General features: G+C 61.4%; 3 non-coding genes across 3 annotated transcripts in view; all 3 read right to left on the minus strand.

The window, feature by feature from the left end:
- Positions 1-276, minus strand: part of LOC148345309 (28S ribosomal RNA) — a 4,531-nt gene extending 4,255 nt beyond the window's left edge. The window contains exon 1 of the ribosomal RNA XR_015848696.1: positions 1-276. This exon is cut by the window's left edge and continues 4,255 nt beyond it. This is a non-coding gene — a ribosomal RNA (28S ribosomal RNA).
- A 565-nt stretch (positions 277-841) lies between these two features.
- LOC148345310 (5.8S ribosomal RNA) lies at positions 842-995 on the minus strand. Its single transcript, XR_015848681.1, has one exon. It is a non-coding gene; the product is annotated as a 5.8S ribosomal RNA (ribosomal RNA).
- Positions 996-2,337: 1,342 nt separating this feature from the next.
- LOC148345311 (18S ribosomal RNA) lies at positions 2,338-4,324 on the minus strand. The gene has a single exon (XR_015848685.1). It is a non-coding gene; the product is annotated as an 18S ribosomal RNA (ribosomal RNA).
- Between the last annotated feature and the right edge of the window lie 5,676 nt (positions 4,325-10,000).

Here is a 10,000-nt window from a genome sequence, read left to right on the forward strand (position 1 = left end):
TCCGAGAAGGCCTCGCCCCGGCGAGCCGGGGGCCGCTACCGGCCTCACACCGTCCCTGGGCTGAGCCTCTATCAGAAGGACTCGGGCCCCCGAGCGGCGCCGGGCTAAAGCGGCCTTCCGTACGCCACATTTCCCTCGCCCTACCGCAGGGCGGGGATTCGGCGCTGGGCTTTTCCCTCTTCGCTCGCCGCTACTGAGGGAATCCTGGTTAGTTTCTTTTCCTCCGCTTAGTAATATGCTTAAATTCAGCGGGTCGTCTCGTCTGATCTGAGGGCGTGCGCGTAGAGCTGTGCGGTCGGGGCCGGCGCCGGGACCGGCGCCGCCGCCATACGGCCGTTTGTGATCCGTGCGGGGATCCGCTTGCTCGGCGACCCTCGCCGAGAGCAGCCCCGCGCCGCACGGACACGCGACACCGACGGCGGACGGACGCCGAGGCGCCGACCGGGACCTTTACCTGAGGAGGGCGCCGAGCGCCGCCGCCATACGGGCCGCCGCGCGGAGCCGCGCGCGCGGAGCACCTTCTCGGTATGCTAAGTACCAGCCGTACTCACCGGCAGCCGAGAAGCACCTCCGGACGCGCGGACGCGCGACACCGACGGGCGGACGGACACGGAGCGCCGCCCGAGTCTGTATTTGAGGGTACGAAGGGACGGGGGTCCCTGCGAAACCCCAGCCGCGGAGTGGGCGGGGACACGGGTCGCGCGCCACCCGCCGGGCGGACCGGCGGAATGTCGCGGAGGGCCCGAGCCTCGCCCGCGCGGACCGGGTTCTCGCGCCACCCGCCGGGACGGACCGGCGGAATGTCGCGGAGGGCCCGGCCCGCGTCCGATCGATTGGAAAGCGCCGCTCAGACAGGCGTGGCCCCGGGGTAAAACCGGGGCCGCAATGTGCGTTCAAAGTGTCGATGATCAATGTGTCCTGCAAATCACATTAGTTCTCGCAGCTAGCTGCGTTCTTCATCGACGCACGAGCCGAGTGATCCACCGCTAAGAGTCGTACGTTTGGGCCCTTTTACGTCCGCCCGGGACGATCGGAGACAAATTCACGACAGGGTTTGTACCGGAGACGAACGCGCCGCGGGTGCCGTTCGGTCGCTCCCGCGAGCGAGCCCCTAACCCGCGGCGCGGTTACCGACGGGCGCGATACGCGCGACGCCGCGACGAGCCGAGCGGGTCGGGCGCGCGGCGCTGAGGCCGGCGCCCGGCGTCTCCCGCTCGGGGCCGCGACGGCGCCCGAGACGTGCGTCGGCCCGGGTAGGTCGGGCGCTCGGCGCTGAGGCCGGCGCCCGGCGTCTCCCGCTCGGGCCTGACACGACTCGGCGACCGGACTCGCCGGGTAGGTCGGGGGCTCGGCGCTGAGGCCGGCCCCCGGCGTCTCCTACCCGGACCCCGGAAGGCCATCCGACTTGGAAGCCCCGCCGCGCCGCGAAGCGACGCTTTGGGTGTTGCTACCCGTCAGCGAGTGGGTTTGGTTTACAAGGGCGGCGCGACCGCGCTGACACCGAGGGGGGACTGGCCCCCGACCCGGCCGCGGCCTGCCCGGACTATGGATGGACAGAGGAGACCGCGGCGGACCGCGCGGAACCGAACCCCCGGTGTCCGGAGCCCCGGGAGGAACTCCGGTGTCCGGGGGCCGGCCCACGCGCGCGCTACGCGGCCCCTCGAGGGCTCCGGCCGACGGACGCGTTTGGCCGGGGAAAAAGGTAGCCGGTGGGAGCACCGTTTCGTCGCCCTGAACCTTCGTCTCGGGCGGGCGTCCCGACGCCGCCGCCATACGGCCGTTGTGATCCGTGCGGGGATCCGCTTGCTCGGCGACCCTCGCCGAGAGCAGCCCCGCGCCGCACGGACACGCGACACCGACGGGCGGACGGACGCCGGGGCGCCGGCCCGAACCGTTACCTTTAAAGGACGGGAGGTCGTCGAGGCGAGTGCCGCCCCGGAAGCGCGCGCCGGAAGCGCGAGAACCGCGCCGAGCTAGGGTCGTCGGCATAGGGGGATTCCCCGGTTACGGGGGTCCCGCGCACGGCCGCCGCCTTTCGCCCGTCGCTGGCGGTCGCCTGTCGTCGCGCCGCGCCGCGCTACTGGGGTCGTCGGACGAGCGCGCTACCCCGCTCGCACGGAGGTAGCGCGACATCGCCCGCCGCCTTTTCTCGCGTCGCGCCGCGCCGCGTGGCGCCCGCCGAACTCGCTCCGACGCGCGGCCCGGGAGTGACCCGCGCCGCGCCCCCCGTCCCGTCCCGTCCCGGTCTACCCTCTTCCTCCGCCTGCGACGACCCGCCGCCCTCGGCGTCTGGCTCGTCGGGGGTGTACCGAGGCGGATCTGCTGCCGCTCGTACGTTAATGATCCTTCTGCAGGTTCACCTACAGAAACCTTGTTACGACTTTTACTTCCTCTAGATAGTCAAGTTCGACCGTCTTCTGGCACACCGCCGGAGCCGGGGCCGGCCCCGGCGGGGACTATCCGAGGACCTCACTAAGCCATCCGATCGGTAGTAGCGACGGGCGGTGTGTACAAAGGGCAGGGACTTAATCAACGCAGGCTAATGACCCGCGCTTACTGGGAATTCCTCGTTGGTGGGAAATAATTGCAATCCCCAGGCCCTGTCACGAGCGGGGTTCATAGGATTACCCGCGCCTGCCGGCGCGGGGATAGACGACGCGCTTATACGCTCAGTGTGGCGCGCGTGCAGCCCCGGACATCTAAGGGCATCACAGACCTGTTATTGCTCATTCTCGTGTGGCTGAGAGCCACTTGTCCCTCTAAGAAGTTTTCTGCCGCCGACCGCGCGGGGGGCCGCGGTACTATTTAGTATGTTTGAGTCTCGTTCGTTATCGGAATTAACCAGACAAATCGCTCCACCAACTACGAACGGCCATGCACCACCACCCACGGTATCGAGAAAGAGCCTTCAATCTGTCAATCCTTTCCGTGTCCGGGCCGGGTGAGGTTTCCCGTGTTGAGTCAAATTAAGCCGCATGCTCCACTCCTGGTGGTGCCCTTCCGTCAATTCCTTTAAGTTTCAGCTTTGCAACAATACTCCCCCCGGAACCCAGACACTTGGTCGGTTTCCCGGGTGCTGCTCGGCGGGTCATGGGAATAACGCCGCCGGATCGCGAGTCGGCATCGTTTATGGTCGGAACTAGGACGGTATCTGATCGTCTTCGAACCTCCGACTTTCGTTCTTGATTAATGAAAACATTCTTGGCAAATGCTTTCGCTCTCGTCCGTCTTGCGCCGGTCCAAGAATTTCACCTCTAGCGGCGCAGTACGAATGCCCCCGGCCGTCCCTCTTAATCATGGCCCCAGTTCATGACAACCCACAAAATAGAACCGGAGTCCTATTCCATTATTCCCAGCTGCGATATGCAGGGGCGGCCGTGTGGCCTGCTTTGAACACTCTAATTTCCTCAAAGTAAACGCTTCGGGCCCCGCGAGTGACACCCAGCGAAGGGCATCACGGGGGCTTTTGCCGAGAGGCAGGGGCTGGGACAGACGGATGCACGCCTCGCGGCGGACCGTCAGCTCGCGTCCCGGGGTCCAACTAGGAGCTTTTTAACTGCAGCAACTTTAAAATACGCTATTGGAGCTGGAATTACCGCGGCTGCTGGCACCAGACTTGCCCTCCAATGGATGCTGGCCGATGGGTTTGTGTTCGGCTCATTCCAATTACGGAGACTCGAACGAGTCCCGTATTGTTATTTTTCGTCACTACCTCCCCGTGTCGGGAGTGGGTAATTTGCGCGCCTGCTGCCTTCCTTGGATGTGGTAGCCGTTTCTCATGCTCCCTCTCCGGAATCGAACCCTGATTCCCCGTTACCCGTGGTCACCATGGTAGGCGCAGAGTCTACCATCGAAAGTTGATAGGGCAGACATTCGAATGAGTCGTCGCCGCCTCGGGTGGGCGAGCGATCGGCACGAGGTTATCCTGAGTCAACACAAAGGGGGGGCCGGGCCGGCGGAACGAGGACCGGCGCGCGCGGAGCCGCCCGCGCCGCTTACGCCCCCGCCCGGAGAGGCGGAGGCCGGACGCGGGGGACGCGCGCGACGGCTGAGCCCCCGCCCGCCGGACACCGCGTGGGTTTTTGTGTCTGATAAATGCACGCGTCCCCGGGGCGAGGCCGGAGCCCCGCCCGCGAGTCGGCGCTCGTTTGCATGTATTAGCTCTGGATTTGCCACAGTTATCCAAGTAACGGTGGAGCGATCAAAGGAACCATAACTGATTTAATGAGCCGTTCGCAGTTTCACTGTACTGGCCATTCGTACTTAGACATGCATGGCTTAATCTTGAAAACAAGCATATGCTACTGGCAGGATCAACCAGAGTGCGTCTGCCGCCGGGGGGGCGCTGCTGGTGGCGGTGCGGCCCTGGTCCGGGACGAGGCTGTGGCTACAGCCGGGCCCGGGGGGCCGCGCGACACTCGTATACGTTCGGACGGGCTGACGAGCGGGTGTCGTGAAACGATGTTTCGCGCGGAGCCCTAGCACGCGTGGCGTCGGGCTCCGCGACGGTCGGACGTCTGGGTGTGGCTCGAGACGGAAGCTCGACCTCGGTTCGTCTTGGTTCTGCCGCCAAAAGGTTCACGCCGAGGCATGGTTTCGCAAGAGGGCCCCGCGAGTGCCAGCCGTGGATCCCGCCTCACTCGTAACTCGTATCGGATTCGTCCGGCCTCACTTTCGTTCGCACATCGGACAGTTATACGTGTGCTTTAGTAGCTTCCGTTCCCTCTTAGTGAGGCCGTCCGTACGTACCGCCCCAGCTCTTTCTGAGGCGGGTATCCACTCGGCTCGGGGGGGCCCAACGTTTGCCTAGTATCCTCGGCGCTGGAGCTTGACCCGCAAAGCCGGAGGAGCCGCACGCCCGAACACCGGCTTGCGCCGGCCGACGTGGGCCCTCCGAGGCGGGTCTCGTGTGCCAATCGCTCAGTTGGGGAACCGGCAGGCCCGTGGGCCGACGCCGGCTCACCCGGGGGTGAAGGGTGCTTCGATGGAGGCCCCCTGTCAGCCTCCGCGGAAGTCCGGCTTCAATACTTTAAAGTTTGAAAAACTTAGACATTTTTCGAGAACCGGAGCTTAGAGGGGTACATGCAAAAGCCAGGGCCGCGGGAAGCGCCCTAAATACTTCAATACTTTAAAATTTGAAAAACTTAGAAATTTTTCGAGAACCGGCATCTTCCCTCGGTAATTGCGAGATGCGAGGCCGCCCCTAGCCTCTGCTCTGTCGGACTCAATGGTCACGGGTGGCCGCTGATTAGCCCTGGTGCTCACCTCTCAAAATTGCGAGTCCCTAATATAATTCTGGCTGTCGGCTGGAGAAGGGGGTATAAAATCGGCACTTGAGGGAACGCCGGGCCCTCAAGTTCGGGGCCCTCTAGCGGATTTTTGAGGTACTGCACTCCCATTGGAAATGCATTGCCCATAGGAATACATGGGCGCTCCGTCCACTACAATGTAATTCCCTCACAATATCTGCCCCCGCGTGGCCGCGCGATGCTACTGCTGCCCCGTTGGGAATGAATGGGCCTTTCGGAGGCCATAAATACAGCGCCGCTGCATGGATTTTGGCGGTACTGCGGCTGTCGTTGAAAATACATGGACCCGTCTGAATGAATGGGCCTTTCGGATTCCATAAACCCAGCGCCGCTGCATGGATTTTGGCGGTACTGCGGCTGTCGCTGAAAATACATGGACCCGTCTGAATGAATGGGCCTTTCGGAGGCCATAAACTCAGCGCCGCTGCATGGATTTTGGCGGTACTGCGGCTGTCGCTGAAAATACATGGACCCGTCTGAATGAATGGACAAAATATAAATCAGACACTACAGAACACAAGCATAATCCAAGATTACAAAATCATCTCAGCCTTTAAAAGAAACAAAAACCTGAAAGACTACTTAGTAAAAAGTAAATTACCAGAAATCAACATAACACAAACGCAGGGCCCCACATTCTACAAACAAGCCACCACAGTTAGGAACACCGTCACCAACACAAACTACCTAATTAAACAAACAATCACACCTGCTACGGAAAACTGAAAATACATGGACCCGTCTGAATGTATGGGCCTTTCGGAGGCCATAAACTCAGCCAGCGCCGGGCCAGTGTTTGGGGTATTGTGCCCGCCACTAGTGGCTGAATACATAATAATAATAATAATAATAATAATTCCCTTGTATTGTCATTCTGTGTAACAATGTACACAGAACGAAATGTCGATTGCACTGGGCTAGTGTTGAGGGAACGTCGGGCCCTCAAGTTCGGTGGCTTGGAGCGGATTTTTGAGGTACTGCACTCCCATTGGAAATGCATGGGCGCTCCGTCCACTACCATGTAATTCCCTCACAATATCTGCCCCTGCGTGGCCGCGGGATGCTACTGCAGCCCCGTTGGTAATGAATGGGCCTTTCGGAGGCCATAAATACAGCGCCGCTGCATGGATTTTGGCGGTACTGCTGCTGTCGCTGAAAATACATGGACCCGTCTGAATGAATGGGCCTTTCGGAGGCCATAAACTCAGCGCCTCTGCATGGATTTTGGCGGTACTGCGGCTGTCGCTGAAAATACATGGACCCGTCTGAATGAATGGGCCTTTCGGAGGCCATAAATCCAGCGCCGCTGCATGGATTTTGGCGGTACTGCGGCTGTCGCTGAAAATACATGGACCCGTCTGAATGAATGGACAAAATATAAATCAGACACTACAGAACACAAGCATAATCCAAGATTACAAAATCATCTCAGCCTTTAAAAGAAACAAAAACCTGAAAGACTACTTAGTAAAAAGTAAATTACCAGAAATCAACATAACACAAACGCAGGGCCCCACATTCTACAAACAAGCCACCACAGTTAGGAACACCGTCACCAACACAAACTACCTAATTAAACAAACAATCACACCTGCTACGGAAAACTGAAAATACATGGACCCGTCTGAATGTATGGGCCTTTCGGAGGCCATAAACTCAGCGCCGGGCCGGTGTTTGGGGAATCGTGCCCGCCACTAGTGGCTGAATCCCGGGCTAGTGTTGGGGGACTTGTGCCCGCCAATAGTGGCTGAATCCCGGGCTAGTGTTGGGGGACTTGTGCCCGCCAATAGTGGCTGAAATCCGCGCCGGTGTTTGGGGAAATGTGCGCGTATTATCGGGCCGGTGTTTGGGGAATTGCGCGCGTATTATCGGGCCGGTGTTTGGGGAATTGCGCGCGTATTATCGGGCCGGTGTTTGGGGAATTGTGCGCGTATTATCGGGCCGGTGTTTGGGGATATGCGCGCGTATTATCGGACCGGTGTTTGGGGAATTGTGCCCGCCACTAGTGGCTGAGAACTTGGCTAGTGTTTGGGGACTTGTGCCCGCCACTAGTGGCTGAAATCCGGGCCGGTGTTTGGGGAATTGTGCGCGTATTATCGGGCCGGTGTTTGGGGATATGCGCGCGTATTATCGGACCGGTGTTTGGGGAATCGTGCCCGCCACTAGTGGCTGAGAACTTGGCTAGTGTTGGGGGACTTGTGCCCGCCACTAGTGGCTGAAATCCGGGCCGGTGTTTGGGGAATTGTGCGCGTATTATCGGGCCGGTGTTTGGGGATATGCGCGCGTATTATCGGACCGGTGTTTGGGGAATCGTGCCCGCCACTAGTGGCTGAATCCCGGGCTAGTGTTGGGGGACTTGTGCCCGCCAATAGTGGCTGAAATCCGCGCCGGTGTTTGGGGAATTGTGCGCGTATTATCGGGCCGGTGTTTGGGGATATGCGCGCGTATTATCGGACCGGTGTTTGGGGAATTGTGCCCGCCACTAGTGGCTGAATCCCGGGCTAGTGTTGGGGGACTTGTGCCCGCCACTAGTGGCTGAAATCCGCGCCGGTGTTTGGGGAATTGTGCGCGTATTATCGGGCCGGTGTTTGGGGATATGCGCGCGTATTATCGGACCGGTGTTTGGGGAATCGTGCCCGCCACTAGTGGCTGAGAACTTGGCTAGTGTTGGGGGACTTGTGCCCGCCACTAGTGGCTGAAATCCGCGCCGGTGTTTGGGGAATTGTGCGCGTATTATCGGGCCGGTGTTTGGGGATATGCGCGCGTATTATCGGACCGGTGTTTGGGGAATCGTGCCCGCCACTAGTGGCTGAATCCCGGGCTAGTGTTGGGGGACTTGTGCCCGCCAATAGTGGCTGAAATCCGCGCCGGTGTTTGGGGAATTGTGCGCGTATTATCGGGCCGGTGTTTGGGGATATGCGCGCGTATTATCGGACCGGTGTTTGGGGAATTGTGCCCGCCACTAGTGGCTGAATCCCGGGCTAGTGTTGGGGGACTTGTGCCCGCCACTAGTGGCTGAAATCCGCGCCGGTGTTTGGGGAATTGTGCGCGTATTATCGGGCCGGTGTTTGGGGATATGCGCGCGTATTATCGGACCGGTGTTTGGGGAATTGTGCCCGCCACTAGTGGCTGAGAACTTGGCTAGTGTTGGGGGACTTGTGCCCGCCACTAGTGGCTGAAATCCGCGCCGGTGTTTGGGGAATTGTGCGCGTATTATCGGGCCGGTGTTTGGGGATATGCGCGCGTATTATCGGACCGGTGTTTGGGGAATCGTGCCCGCCACTAGTGGCTGAATCCCGGGCTAGTGTTGGGGGACTTGTGCCCGCCAATAGTGGCTGAAATCCGCGCCGGTGTTTGGGGAATTGTGCGCGTATTATCGGGCCGGTGTTTGGGGAATTGTGCCCGCCACTAGTGGCTGAGAACTTGGCTAGTGTTGGGGGACTTGTGCCCGCCACTAGTGGCTGAAATCCGCGCCGGTGTTTGGGGAATTGTGCGCGTATTATCGGGCCGGTGTTTGGGGATATGCGCGCGTATTATCGGACCGGTGTTTGGGGAATCGTGCCCGCCACTAGTGGCTGAATCCCGGGCTAGTGTTGGGGGACTTGTGCCCGCCAATAGTGGCTGAAATCCGCGCCGGTGTTTGGGGAATTGTGCGCGTATTATCGGGCCGGTGTTTGGGGATATGCGCGCGTATTATCGGACCGGTGTTTGGGGAATTGTGCCCGCCACTAGTGGCTGAGAACTGGGCTAGTGTTGGGGGACTTGTGCCCGCCACTAGTGGCTGAAATCCGGGCCGGTGTTTGGGGAATTGTGCCCGCCACTAGTGGCTGAATCCCTGGCTAGTGTTGGGGGACTAGTGGTCGTAAAACCGGGCCGGTGTTTGGGGACTTATAGGCCGACACTAGTGGCTCAAAACCGGGCTGCCGTTTGGGGACTTGTCGGGCCAACATTGGCTTGCAGCACTTGGAAAATTGCACTAAGTCCGATTGTCGGGTCACCAGGGGCTCGTGGGACTTAGAATTTGTGCCACTCCCCGGCCAGTGTTTGGGGACTGGCTGCCGCCTCCTGTGGGCCGGTCCCCGGCTGGTGTTTGGGGACCGGCTGCCGCCTCTTGTGGGCCGGTCCCCGGCTGGTGTTTGGGGACCGGCTGCCGCCTCCTGTGGGCCGGTCCCCGGCTGGTGTTTGGGGACCGGCTGCCGCCTCCTGTGGGCCGGTCCCCGGCTGGTGTTTGGGGACCGGCTGCCGCCTCCTGTGGGCCGGTCCCCGGCTGGTGTTTGGGGACCGGCTGCCGCCTCCTGTGGGCCGGTCCCCGGCTGGTGTTTGGGGACCGGCTGCCGCCTCCTGTGGGCCGGTCCCCGGCTGGTGTTTGGGGACCGGCTGCCGCCTCCTGTGGGCCGGTCCCCGGCTGGTGTTTGGGGACCGGCTGCCGCCTCCTGTGGGCCGGTCCCCGGCTGGTGTTTGGGGACCGGCTGCCGCCTCCTGTGGGCCGGTCCCCGGCTGGTGTTTGGGGACCGGCTGCCGCCTCCTGTGGGCCGGTCCCCGGCCGGTGTTTGGGGACCGGCTGCCGCCTCTTGTGGGCCGGTCCCCGGCTGGTGTTTGGGGACCGGCTGCCGCCTCTTGTGGGCCGGTCCCCGGCTGGTGTTTGGGGACCGGCTGCCGCCTCTTGTGGGCCGGTCCCCGGCTGGTGTTTG

This window comes from Urocampus carinirostris, unplaced genomic scaffold (assembly GCF_059441175.1).
Source record: "Urocampus carinirostris isolate Australia breed hairy pipefish unplaced genomic scaffold, RoL_Ucar_1.0 HiC_scaffold_54, whole genome shotgun sequence".
Taxonomy (NCBI): Eukaryota; Metazoa; Chordata; class Actinopteri; order Syngnathiformes; family Syngnathidae; genus Urocampus; species Urocampus carinirostris.